This window comes from Ixodes scapularis, unplaced genomic scaffold (genome assembly GCF_016920785.2).
Source record: "Ixodes scapularis isolate PalLabHiFi unplaced genomic scaffold, ASM1692078v2 PGA_scaffold10__122_contigs__length_95168666, whole genome shotgun sequence".
Lineage (NCBI taxonomy): Eukaryota > Metazoa > Arthropoda > Arachnida > Ixodida > Ixodidae > Ixodes > Ixodes scapularis.
The window spans coordinates 69,239,651-69,254,526 of NW_024609836.1; positions in this window are offsets into that span (position 1 = coordinate 69,239,651).

The following is a 14,876-nucleotide window of genomic DNA, read 5'->3' on the forward strand; positions in this document are numbered from 1 at the left end:
AGTGAACGCACAAAACACAACGGTGCGGCATTTTTGTTTTAATAGTCCAAAAAACAATAACAACAAAGAAAGAAAACCCACACAAACTACGTACTGCTGCCAGACTAAGCGCTTTTCAAGTTAATCTCCCGCCAAACATCCACGAGTGAAAAAGTGCTCGACTTTATCAGTTTGCACGTCCGCGGACTAGGCGCGGATCGCAGGAATCGGTGACGTGCCGGTCACGTGGTGCACAGTCCGTGGTCGAAACTCGCGATTCGGTCTGTCGTGTGTATCGGCCATTAATTACCATAACCCAACGTCGACCCCCCCTCCCCCCCCCCCCTCGCTCTGTCCTTGATCCTCTCTTATTTTTGGTCTATACTAACGACTTGCTGTCTCATATTAACTTGTGCATAAGCCAGTTGGCCGATGATTGCGTTGTTTATCGGGAAATCATTAACGACTCTGATGTTCACATAATCCAATCTGATATAGATGCAATTTCGACCTGGTGTGACACGTGGCAGATGAAGATGAATATCAACACATAGAAAACGATGAAATTTTCACGTAGAATTGCAGCTTGCCCAACTTACAAATTGTCAAATAACTTCCTTGAAAACATATCATCTTACAAATACTTAGGCGTTCGTATTAGTTGTGATCTGTCTCGGAGGCCTAATACCGAATATGTCATTAACAACAGTTATCGCATGCGATGATACCTACGACTTAGCGTTCCCTTAGCTCCGTCATCGTTAGTTATTGCTTTTCAAAAGATTCGTAAGACCTAAGCTCGAATACGCATGTTCGGTCTGGGATCCCGATACAGAAATACTCATTTCAGCACCCGAAACCCTAAAAAACCGTTCAGGGCGTTTTATACCATCAAGCTATGATCGCACTTCTATCACGACTTCTATGAAATCTAGCCTCTCATCGACTCCCCTTTCCACCCGGCATATGATTTCTTGTTTTGTGCTTGTTTCATAAAGTATACTTTAATAATTCTATATAAAACGCCAACTCATCAGTGATCCTGTCTACATTTCTTCTTGTTATGACCAGCACTGCAAAGTAGGCGTACCAAGGTACAAGGCTAATTCCTTTGACAGTTTCTTCATACCAAAAACTTCTGGATGGAACCGCCTTCCCCCGTGCATTGCGACAATCAATGATCTAGCAAGAATAAAAGGTGTACTTCAACGGAATTTCAAATATAGCCGTCGTGTTCAGAAATAGGCTGAACATGATCCAGAATATCCGTAAATGACCATCGCACGTTTGTATTTTGAGCATGATGACTGCATTTTTTGTTATAAACGACCCACTCTGGGCAAGCGCTCAGAGGGCAGCCAGCGGAGAGGATGTCACGTTCGGCGTAATCGTGACGTAGTTTGTCTCGGGTTGAGCAAAGCTGCGGCGAGGCTGACGTCGTCAGGGTGCCCCAGGCGTTCCAGCCACCGAAGCGGTCGTAGCACACCAGCAATCGGGCCACCGCAACGAACCGCCAAGCTGCTTTTGTGTGAATTTCGAGTGACGGGTTAATGATATATAATCTTGTAGAGGGAGAATTCCGACGTCTGGGACACACAAAAGAGAGTCCTGCTGAGTGGGGAGTTTCTCCCTGCCCTCTTGTGCTGGTCGCAGAGCTGTCGGGGTAACGTCAAGTTCAAAGCATGTATAGTTCTAAACGAGACAGTATCCCCACTACATGTCAAGATTCCTAGACGGGCATTACAAACGAGGCTTTAGCGGCATCCGCCATGTGCTCTTTGCTTATCGTTTAATTTGTTTTAAAATTCCTTTTCATGTCTTTAATGACAAGTTATTGGTGTAATATCGTTGTAGTATCGACACTACAACGAGATTTCGGCGCTTATTCTTTGGTCTTTACGTGTTCACAGGAGCAGTATCACATCAAACACACCAATATCTTGTTAAAAAAGACACGAAAAGAAATTTTAAATGTATCTCTAAAACATTTTTGGAGAAATTATAGTCTCTAAAAAAGCAGTTTGAAGCGGATGTGGGGCGCTTAACCCCCCCCCCCCCCACCTTCTCTCCGTCCCCCTTTCTCAAATGTCATCATCACCAGCGCTTCTTGCAGCGACTCACAACGTGTGCGACGCTAACGCGTGGCCCTATTGAAAATCATTCATTGGACCTCACAGGCCTTCAAAACCCTTCAGAAATACCCTACAGAAAAACCCTTCAGGTATCCCCCACAGAAAAACCCTTAAGCCCCACAGCCCTTCAACCTGCCAGACCTTTCAGCCCAAACCCGTTAGCCCATCAACCCTTTCGATGCCCAAATGACTGTGAACCATAGACAAAAATGCAGTTCAAAACGTTATTGGAAATTTATTGCGGACATTGAGTTTTACATGCATATTAAAACTCAAAAAGACCATAAAAACCAACGCCTGTTCAAACCCGGGCGCAAGCAGCTGTGGACGAAAGAGATCATAATAAATAGGAACAACTGACTTCTTTATCATAACGAAAAATATCTTTCAAAATACTCTCAATGCGGCTGGGTGAATTCGTGATGTACGGTACTTAAGCTAATAAAACCGAGCAGGTGCACATCACGGACACATACACAGCCTCAGTAAGCACGTTTAGCGAAAATCACGAGTTCGCAAGCAGCACCTGTCACCGCTGAGAAATCCTAAGCACAGTCACAGTTTCGCTTATGATGCCGTCGGGGCGGCGTCGTCGGCGTATTTTTCGCTCGCTGGATGCTTCTGAAGCCGGACGGACGACGAGGCGCAAGGAACAAGGCGGAACAGCGGCCGTCATTCACCGTCTCAGAACCCACAGTGCCATGATCCCGGTGCGCAGGCACTACATGCGGTCGGACGCTCATCCTGACTGCCAGGCTTGAGGCGAGTAGGCTGACAGCGGCCACCATATCCTTGAATGCGCTGAACACGATGGTGCTCGATCGGTGCTGAAGGCGGCCAACGCCGGACTGGGGTTCACCTGCGGAACCAAGAAAGAAACTGCACGGATCAAAACAGACCAAGGGGCGAGCCCTCAAAGCTATGCTCACCTTTCTGGAAGAAACCAGTCCATTCCAGGTATCCACGGCGGTTCTCCCGGCGACCACTGGAGAAGGGTGTTGCCTTGCCCTGGCGGTTCTGCACCCTTTCCCCATTGCCGGTCGGAGACAAGCGCAGGGTGTGTGTGTAGGGGTTGCAAAAGAGGGGAGGGGGACAATTTGAGTTGCCTGTTCGTGTTTTTGACGACGACGAAAAAGAGAGCACGTCTGACTTTGGTGAAAAGCAAGATGGTTCTGTTTATTTTCACCTTCCGGGAAGAGTCGCTGCCGCTTCGACCTCGCAATCTACCCCGCATTCCTGTTCTTGGCCAACGCGCTGCTCTCGGCTTGCCCTTTTTTAATATTATTCGTGCAACAAGCAAAGGTTGTTCGCCTCAAAACGCCGCTCGGTCAACAACACTCGGCCCGCGCCTCGTCAATTCTCCACATAGGGCGACCGAACACCCGGCCAGTGACAGACGGGTCCAGGAGTCCAGTCGTGTTTGATAGAAGAGCAGTAATAAAAATCTGACTGTACACACATACGATCGACATTCTCCAAATACTTATTTTTTTCCCTTCGCGGGCAATACGTAGTTACGTTCTAATTCTTCGAAATATCTTTTCTCCACCTAAGCCGTGGCCCACAGACATCTCAAGAAGCCTGAAGGTTTTCCCGACCCCATTAGAAAAGCTTGTGACAGGCTTTCAGACATTTGAGGGCATTGTAAAGGGCACTTCAGACCTTTCAGAAAAGCCTCTGGCGGTGCCAACGAACCCACCAGGAAATATCGGTGCCCCCTTCAAACAACTCAGGAATTCCTGAGGTCCCCTTCACAACTTTTAAGAAATTCTGAAGTCCCCCTCAGGGGGAGCGATTTTCAATAGGGGGGACGCCAAAACGAACGCGTCTGTCGCCTTCATCGAGGTTACGCACGTTTGCCGCTTTGGGCGGGTCGGGGACCCACTTACGGTGACGTCATGCTGCGCAGGCCTTGTCTACTAGGTGGTGCTAAATCGACCCTTTTCTGCAATAGCACCCTTTTCCAGAAGCATTTTACACCCTTGAAGACTGACGGGTGTTTTATTGCGTCGGCCAGTGCCTTACATTGCTACTAAAAAAGACGAATTACCGTCACTATATGGTTGTACTGAATGGTAATAACCATCGTTGTAACACTCTGAAACTTCCATTTTTTACCCTTAAAAGTGTAAACATTTTTTAGTGTGCATCTCCCCGAAGCCCCATCTTTTACGAGAAAGTTCAGTTTGTGCCGACAACAATAGACTCCCAAGCAGACCTGAACGATAGAGGGGGAACGGATGGCGAAAGAATAGCTCCGACACAATACCGCCGTGCCACAGCAGTTGCCGTTCTCCGAAACATATTTCGCCTTAACGAAATATGTTTCAAATTGTCGCTCGGAAATTCTCGCTCGTCGGCCTCTATTCCTCTCTATTGTACGGGAGTATAGACCATTTCAATACACGCCTTCTGTGCGCTGCTATCGTTACCTACCAAGCTGTGGCACGGGTTCTGAATATCCGCAGTGACTCTTTTCTGTGGAATGTCAGACGCCGCGCAGGCGTCAACAATCCTAAGTGCGCACAGTTCACACACAGTTCACATATCCATGGAAGGGTCGGTGGCCGTATTTTTTTCTTTATTGCCGACGTTGATATAGTGCAACTAAAAAGTACAGTAACGTAAAACTGCCGTCAATCGCTTACCATGTCACGTAGCATGGTTATCTTTTTTTGTTTTATTAATTTTTTTTTTGCTGGCAGCCATTCCGTGACATTTGATCGAACCTTCCAAACTTGGACAATATAATGGACAAACCCGGAAAAGTATTCCCCCACAGGCCTCGCGTCATCTGCATGGCGAACCGCAATCCGCATCGCCATATGCGGTGATCTCCTAGCAACATGACACGATCGCAAGCCACACACTTATTGTTTTCAACTGCTAGGAACCCTAGCAGCGATTACCCTACACACCTCATAAAAGGGCGGGGGGGGGGGGGGGTGTAGACACCCCTTATTTTTCTGAAGGCACCCCCTTAATTCGCAACAACTTCTCTTTTCTCAATGCCACCCCCCTCCCCCCTAAAAATTTAGACCCCCCCCCCCCCCCCCCCCAAATTTCAATTCCTGGGGAAACCCCTGAACCGGATGCCATGGGAACCCAGAGGAAACACCTTTTTTAGGGCACGCTGCGACACATCCGAGAAATATATAGCGTCCCAACAGCCCAAGAAAACATGCTGAACTGACTCAGGTTTCTTACACAAAAAACAGTGATCACCCCACGCGACAAACATACCCTTCTCCACCATCCACGTTTTAACAAGCCTAATACCGGTGTGCAACTTAAAGAAAAAAAAAAGGAAAAGGGATCGGTGGTGGAGTGCTTTAGCGCACACCAGCTCGGACCACGTGGATCGAAAGATCTCGCTGCAGAACCCAGGGATCCTGGGTTTAATGCAGGCTTGTGCCTATATCAAATACTCTACTGAAGATTCTGTATTTCAAATACTTTTTGAAGTACCTTGGTATCTTGCTAATATTTTTGATTGAGAGTATGTGATACTCTATCTTAATTACATTTCTGACTATCTTGTACTCATTATCTCAAATACATTTTTGACATTCCGCCATTTTTCGAATTTTTTGGTATGAAGTGGCGTGGGCGTGGCACGAGCAAACGTGAAGATTCTTTCGAGCAACGAAATCCTGGTGCTAGCTCCGATTAGCTACGGTGACTTTGATTGAGCTCGTGGAAACATCACTTTTTTGACGATTATGATTCATATTTCAACCCAAAGCCCGTACAATGAAGGTTGTACCCCCAATCAACATCATTCACCACGTGGAGATGCGGTCGTTTTTTGGCTTCTTGCTTGAGCAGGCCCATTTAAACACATTCATAGTGTGATTCGGAAACTCACGTGACATTAAAACGCCAAGCGAGGATCCAACCGAAAGGGAAATGTACTAGGAAAGAGAAATTCGTAGAACAGCAACACCCACAACGCCGACAACGCGACCGGCCAGGTTTAAAAACATGGCTTCGGTTAGGGCAATGAACTTCGAAAGCTAACGGTCACTGCTGAATATTTTTTCTTTCCATATTGATTTGTAATTATAACCTAGCTTCTTATGTTTTCTAAAAATATTAACATTAACGCAGTTAATTTAGTTCATTGCGATTCTTTTTAACCCTGTTTTTTGTTTGTTTTTGTTTTACACCTACAGTTGTCGCCATCCGGCTTGAGGAGCGCTGTGTATGCGCGATTACCGGAAGTGGCCTTGTGTGGGACCACTGGCTATGATTTCATTGTGGAAGGCGCCGTCCGCGCCTTGGCTTACAGGCGTGAAGAAAAAACAAAAAACAACGACGATGTTTGTGGTGGATCTCGGGACAGAGACTGGAGCAGCCTGTTGCCATGCGACGTAGCACGATGAAAAACAGTTCGCTCGAAATTGAAACTAAACAGAACAAATTATTTTAAGGTAACGAAGCAAAAAAAAAAAAAAAGTCAAAATAGGCATTTATAGGCGTTAAACGGTAAGTTAGGCTCAAACGCCGAAATAGACATGTATAGGCAATATAAAACCACTCTTAAAACGCTTCTTAACTCATGATTTGTGCTCATATATATAGGAAAGGCACGACAGGGACCAAAGGAACAAAATAGGCGTTTGTCTAAAGCCTCTAGTGATGATTAGTTTGAGACGTTCGATGTCTCAGACTATTGAGACGTCGTCCCACTGCTGTCTTTTCGACTTGAACGTTTCTAAATATTTATCGCAACACAACGATTATACGTCACAGTGTGACGTATAATCGTTTTACTTTCCTGTACCATGTACCCCCTACAATAATGTCCCTGTTTCGATGTAAGTACTGTGTAAATACATAAATAAAATACGTGTGCCATTACGATTACGTATGCGTTAACGATTACGTATACGTGTATAATGTTTTGTGACAATGAATGAATTTCTATTAAATCAATAGAGAATTCACTCGTTATTTTGCTTTACATCCTTTAGGTGTTCTTCGATATTGACGCAGTGAAAAACATTTTTTGCGGTGGATCCATAATTAAAAGAGACATTGTGTTGACTGCTGCGCACTGTCTGCCAGAGGGGTAAGTCGGGTAGCGCATAGTTTTTGTAACATATTTTATTAACTCGGGTTTTTATATTTCAGAACCGATACAGCCAAGGCAAACATTTATGCTGGATTTTTGAACGTAAAACGTGTGGGACTATATTTGCAACGAAGGAAAGTAAGAATAATTGCTCTAGTAAATTTTAAAGCAATGCTCAGATGACCCAGTTTATTTTTATTGACTACTGCTATAGCCCCGTAGCCCGTAATAGAACTATCTTTATTTTAGCACACATACATCTTCACCAGAATGTTTTCAAATTGTTTACTTTATGGAAGTCGATCTGGCATTATCGAACCAGTTTATTTCACTACATCACATTTCATGACGAAGTGAATCATTATTATGGTGCTATAAAATTATGATTAAAATATGTAATTAATTGACGCACATGCAAAATTATACCTGCATACATTAGGACAGGTACAATAGACACAATTCATTTTTGTATTATCACAAAGACCGCTTCAAACATATTGTTTTATATTTGTAGAAATAAAATTATATTTCAATGCACGAAAGTGTAGGCTTTTGACGAAACGATGCTAGTTTATCCCACTAAAATTCCTTCATTATTATTATGTACAAGCCACACCAATATTATTGCCATTTTCGTGGGTTTTCCTGTCATTTACCGCGCCCCAGAAAAACACCCATTGTTTATTTCATATTTTATCCATCTGCCTGGATGGCGAAAATACGTATCTCCAGGCACAGTTCCGGCAAAATCGAAATAGACTCGTTGAAAAAAGTTAATTTCGCCGACCAATTTTATGTACAAAGTTTTCTAAACAATATTATTCGGGTTACAGGTAAAATTTTACACGAGGCCATGTATAAAAAAGTGTTTAAGAGTAATGTGTTGTGCTAACCATTCAAAGACAAACACGAGAAGCCGGCATATTTTATGCGGCTAAAATAAACGAGGTTCTAAACACGCGACTTTTAATTCACTCGAACTGAAAATGGCCTTGTGGTTCAGTGGACACGTTTGGGCGCCTGGGAACTTACGTTTGTTATGACTGCAGTAGTTTTAGGCTCACATGCAGAGTGTGAGTACACACGCGGTAAGTAAACTAAGTAACACAGTAACTAAATGGGTCTGAACGGCACCACCTCAAAATGGAGCAAGTGAGTAGAAGATTCCTTTTCATTTCTGACAAACGCTGTGAGATGGCGCAGCATGCCACACTCTAAAAAGCGTTTGTGCGTCCACTTTCACGCACAACCCTTGGAGAGCCAATCACCGCAACTAACGGAGGCAGCTCAGCGAATGACAATGCCGAAACATATGTTTAGACCAAGAAACGCAGTTTTAGTTGTGACATTAAGCAATGCAAGCGTGAAGTTTTGCATTGCTTAATGTCACAACTCAGACTGCGTTTTTTGGTCTAAACATATGTTTCGGCATCGCCATTCGCTGAGCTGCCTCCGTAAGTTGCGGTGATTGGCTCTCCCAGTGTTGTGCGGGAAAGCAGACGCACGGGCTTTTTTTAGAGTGCAGGAGCACGAGACACAGGCGCACAAACCTTGTCATTAAATAAATATACATGTTTTTAGTCGAATTAACTTAAATTGTCACCCCGACAAAAAACAACAAAAAGCATGCAACTAGGGTGATTCGAATTTCTTAAGGTTGTGACTTTCTTGCACACGCCCTCAGCACACAAACGCAATATAAAAAAAAAAGTAGCTTGATTCACCTTAGCACACATCTATAAGCTTGTAGTATCTCGGGTTGTTCTAGACTTGGTCTGGAACAGTTGGTGAGAACACTAACATTTTATTTCGTTAACTGATTATTACTTGGCCAAATTTATAATAATGATGAAAGAGCGTTGTCGGCGTTTATTCAGGCCGATGGTCCCATGCCGTCTCGCTGCTCACTCCGTCTCGTCTTCTTTTATTCCTCTGTCCGACTTCTTTTTAAACCCTCGTGCTGAGGGTTACCTCGCGATGGCGTGAACTGGTGGAATCGCGAGGCAATACGTCAGCCAGATGAGACAGCAGTATTGGCAGTGCTATGGGGTGATTGCCAAGATGTTGTCTAATGTGGTGCAATGGATGTTGCGCGGACTTATGTAAGCGTGCGGCAACATTCGTCGACGACGCAGCACTTGAGCCGGGTAAGGTAACATGACGCTCTCCGGGGCCGCTCGATCGAGTGGAGAAAAGTTCTACCACTGTAGTATCTCGGGTTGTTCTAGACTTGGTCTGGAACAGTTGGTGAGAACACTAACATTTTATTTCGTTAACTGATTATTACTTGGCCAAATTTATAATAATGATGAAAGAGCGTTGTCGGCGTTTATTCAGGCCGATGGTCCCATGCCGTCTCGCTGCTCACTCCGTCTCGTCTTCCTTTATTCCTCTGTCCGACTTCTTTTTAAACCCTCGTGCTGAGGGTTACCTCGCGATGGCGTGAACTGGTGGAATCGCGAGGCAATACGTCAGCCAGATGAGACAGCAGTATTGGCAGTGCTATGGGGTGATTGCCAAGATGTTGTCTAATGTGGTGCAATGGATGTTGCGCGGACTTATGTAAGCGTGCGGCAACATTCGTCGACGATGCAGCACTTGAGCCGGGTAAGGTAACATGACGCTCTCCGGGGCCGCTCGATCGAGTGGAGAAAAGTTCTACCACTGTAGTATCTCGGGTTGTTCTAGACTTGGTCTGGAACAGTTGGTGAGAACACTAACATTTTATTTCGTTAACTGATTATTACTTGGCCAAATTTATAATAATGATGAAAGAGCGTTGTCGGCGTTTATTCAGGCCGATGGTCCCATGCCGTCTCGCTGCTCACTCCGTCTCGTCTTCCTTTATTCCTCTGTCCGACTTCTTTTTAAACCCTCGTGCTGAGGGTTACCTCGCGATGGCGTGAACTGGTGGAATCGCGAGGCAATACGTCAGCCAGATGAGACAGCAGTATTGGCAGTGCTATGGGGTGATTGCCAAGATGTTGTCTAATGTGGTGCAATGGATGTTGCGCGGACTTATGTAAGCGTGCGGCAACATTCGTCGACGACGCAGCACTTGAGCCGGGTAAGGTAACATGACGCTCTCCGGGGCCGCTCGATCGAGTGGAGAAAAGTTCTACCACTGTAGTATCTCGGGTTGTTCTAGACTTGGTCTGGAACAGTTGGTGAGAACACTAACATTTTATTTCGTTAACTGATTATTACTTGGCCAAATTTATAATAATGATGAAAGAGCGTTGTCGGCGTTTATTCAGGCCGATGGTCCCATGCCGTCTCGCTGCTCACTCCGTCTCGTCTTCCTTTATTCCTCTGTCCGACTTCTTTTTAAACCCTCGTGCTGAGGGTTACCTCGCGATGGCGTGAACTGGTGGAATCGCGAGGCAATACGTCAGCCAGATGAGACAGCAGTATTGGCAGTGCTATGGGGTGATTGCCAAGATGTTGTCTAATGTGGTGCAATGGATGTTGCGCGGACTTATGTAAGCGTGCGGCAACATTCGTCGACGATGCAGCACTTGAGCCGGGTAAGGTAACATGACGCTCTCCGGGGCCGCTCGATCGAGTGGAGAAAAGTTCTCTCGGGAGCCGCTGGGTCGGTGCGTTCGTAGGTGACCACAGTACTCCCTCCCCAGAGAGTAGGCGAACGTTTAGAGACCACCGTTATCCGAGCCTAGGCTTTCGACTCGCCGCGGGCGCGCGAGTGAGGTGTGCAGCAGCTGTTGAAGGAGCTGCGATGCCCAGACGCTGTGGCCAATGCACGTGGCGACCGGAGCGTGTCTGGATCTTCGTCGGGCGCTGCTTGTCGGGGGCGATGATCTGTTTGTGGTCGGGTGGAGAAGGGAGAGGCGAGGTCGGCGCGAGCGTTGTTTGTTTAGGTGGCGCTTCCGGGTGGGGTGGTGCCGTTGCAGAAGTGTCTGTTGGGGCGCCATCTAAATAAGCTGCTTTAACGCGATCTAATGCGACGACCTCGGTGCGACCACGAATTGCAAGTGTGATGTTTTTTGAACCTCGCCTTAACACCTTGTGTGGCCCGTCGTAGGGCGGTTGCAGGGGCTTTCGCACGGCGTCATTTCGCAGAAAGACATGTGTGCACGTTGCCAAGTCCTGGCTGATGAAGGAGGGTTGGCTGGGTTTTTGACGGGGTGCGGTGGCACGGATGTGTGTCATAGCCTCCCGCAGTCGGGTCACGTAGTTGGTGGAGTCCAGACAGGCGTCGGCTTGTGTGGATGTGAAGAATTCGCCGGGGAGGCGAAGGGTCGTACCGTAGACCAACTCTGCAACGCTGCAACCGAGGTCAGATTTGAGGGCTGTCCGAATGCCGAGGAGAACGAGGGGCAAAACTTCCATCCAATCTTGACGTTGATGGGTCTTGAGGGCGGCTTTCAGCTGGCGATGAAAGCGCTCCACCATGCCATTGCTGGCGGGGTGGTAAGCAGTGGTGCGAATGCGCCGAGATCCCAGCAGCTTAGTGAGGCTGGAGAAGAGACTGGATTCAAACTGTCGGCCCCGGTCAGTCGTGATAGTGGAAGGCGTGCCGAACCGCGAAATCCAGTATGCAACGAATGCGCGTGCCACCGTTTCCGCAGTTATGTTGGGCAGGGGGACGACTTCCGGCCAGCGAGTAAAACGGTCGATGCAAGTCAGAAGGTAGGCATTTCCCTGGGAAGGCGGCAGCGGTCCAACAATGTCTATGTGGATGTGGTCGAACCGTGCGTCGGGTGGATTGAAGGTTCCCAGGGGTGTGACCGTGTGACGCTGAACTTTGCAGCGCTGACACTGTATGCAAGTGCGGGCCCAGTGGCGAACATCCTTGTTGATGCCGGGCCACACGAAGCGAGATGTTATAAGATGTTGGGTAGCCTTGATTCCGGGGTGCGAAAGTCCGTGAAGGGCATCAAAGATCTGGCGGCGAAACTGTAGTGGCACGTAGGGGCGTGGTGATCTCGTTGATGTGTCGCATATAAGGTCGGCCGAACACATAGGAAGAGAGAGCTCACTGAATACCAGCCGTCCGGGTGTGGCACGGAGGTCGCGAAGTTGGGCGTCGTTGCGTTGTGCAGCTGCCAGTTTTGCGAAATCGACGACAGCCAGAGTTTCGTTGGTGCATGTGCCTATTCGTGACAGAGCATCAGCCACGACGTTCTCTGCGCCATGAACGTGCCGGATGTCCGATGTAAATTCCGAGACACATGACATTTGTCGCAGCTCTCGCTGAGAATGGCTGCCACCGTCGGGTCGCAGTGAACGAAAAGCGTGCACGAGGGGCTTGTGGTCGGTCAAGACAAAAAATTGCCGACCTTCGACATAATGCCTGAAATGCCGCAAGGCTAAGTATATCGCCAGTAACTCGCGGCTGAAAGTGCTATAACGCTGCTCGGTGGGAGTTAGTTTCCGGGAAAAGAAAGAAAGAGGTTGCCACTGTCCGTGTACTTCCTGTTGAAGCACAGCGCCGACGGCGTTGTCCGAAGCGTCGGTGGCTACCGAAAGTGGGACCGCTTCCTTGGGATGCACAAGCATGGTTGTTGTAACCAGAAGTTCTCTGGCACGATGGAATGCTGATGTGCAGCGCTCGTCCCAAGTGAGCTCGGCTTTGGGGTTACGTGAGCCTGAGAGCATGCCGTGCAGCGGGTAGAGCTTTTCTGCGCAGCCCGGGAGAAAACGTCGATAAAAGTTTATCATGCCGAGAAACTCCCGGAGTTGCTTCTTGGTTGATGGCTTAGGAAACTGTCTGATCACCTGCACTTTGGTATCGAGTGGGCGGATGCCGGAAGCGTTGACAGTATGGCCCAAAAATTCGAGGTCGGGCTTGCCAAAAACGCACTTGTCCATCTGGATTACAAGTCCAAATTCGGCCAGGCGAGTGAACAGGGCTCGGAGATGTCCGAGATGTTCGTCGGCAGTTTTGCTGGCCACGAGGATGTCATCAATGTAGGCATAGCAGAAGGGAAACCCTCGCAGCACCTGGTCTATGAAACGTTGGAAGGTCTGCGCAGCGTTTTTGAGTCCGAATGGCATGCGCAGAAATTCAAATAGACCGAAGGGTGTGGTGACGGCGGTTTTTGGAATATCCGAGGGCTCGACCGGAATTTGATGGTAAGCACGCACCAGATCAATCTTGGAGAAGATGGTAGTGCCGTCGAGCGATGCAGTGAAGTCGTGAATGTGTGGGATTGGGTAGCGATCTTCTGCTGTGTTGCGGTTGAGGGCTCGGTAGTCGCCACACGGACGCCAGTCCCCTGGCGTGGATTTGGGGACCATGTGGAGAGGCGAGGACCAAGGGCTTTCCGACTGGCGCACAATGCCCAGCTCGAGCATGTGTTCGAACTGTTGTCGGGCGACCCGTAGTTTGTCTGGGGGTAGCCGGCGGGGACGCGCGTGGACAGGTGCTCCTGACGTCTCGATGTGGTGTGTCACGGTGTGTTGGATAGGGCACTCGTCCGGTCCAACGCGCGTCAGCTGTGGAAACTCGCCGAGCAGCCGCGTGTACGGGGAGTCCTCAGCTGGAAATGCGAATGTGGGGCTGATAGACTGCAGAGACGAGGCGATGCCTTGGACGGTGAGTCGTGTCGCTTCGTCTCGAAGACGTCGCCCCTTGACGTCCACCAGCAGCCCAAAACGCGTTAAGAAGTCTGCTCCGAGAATTGCGTGCGGAATGGCCGCGCAGATAAAAACCCAGCGAAAAGTGCGCCGCAGTCCGAGATCGAGTGTCAAGGAACGCGCACCGTATGTCGAAATGGCCGAGTTGTTCACGGCACGAAGTTGCGACGTGCTGGGGTGCCGACGATCTTGTACGGTTGCGGGGACGACACTAACCTCTGCCCCGGTGTCCACGAGGTAGCGAACACCAGAGATGCGGTCCGTCACAAAAAACAAGGATCGGCGGCTGTGGAGATCGGCGGGAGCACTTGCCACCCTTAGTGCTCGGCCTTCTCGTTTTCCGCTTGGGTGCAAGGGGGCTTGCATTTAAGAGCTTCGGCGCCAAAACGTTGATGATACCAGCACTCGCCTGAGTCCGTGCGGGAGGAAGAGCGAGACCGGCGTCCGGCGGGGGAACGCCCGCGTGATGCGCGACGGCCACGAGGAGCTTGCAATTTTGCCACAAGATCAGCGAGACGCGCGACCTCGGCTCGTAGTTCACGGACCTCGTCTGGACTGGATCGGGTGTGGGCTGCTGAGATGTTCGGGGATGGGGTAGAGACCTCCATTATCTTGTCTGCAAGCTCGGCGATCTTAGCGAGGCCGATGTCCCCCGCTGATGCCAGCACCATCCGAACGTTGCTCGGCAGGCGTTGCAGGAAGAGCTCGCGGAGGAGGGACTCGTCGATGGTCGTCGCCTTGTCTCCGAGGAGCTGCTCCATCCGACGCAACAGCTGCGTTGGAGTGCGGTCGCCAAGTTCCTCTGCTGTCAAGAGTTGCTGTAGACGCTTCTCCTCTGAGGCGCTTGTGCGGCGAATCAGCTGTGCCTTTAGGGTGCTGTAGGCATCGACGGCTGGCGGTGTGAGTAGCAGATCCCTCACCTCTGTGGCAATGGTTGGGGAGAGGCTGGACACGACATGGTGGAACTTCGTCATGTCAGCCGTGATCCGTCGAGTGGCGAATTGAGACTCGACTTGGACGAACCACAGCTGCGGGTCCGCAGGCCAGAAAGGGGGAAGCTTGAGGGCGACTGCGGAAACAGTGCTGGA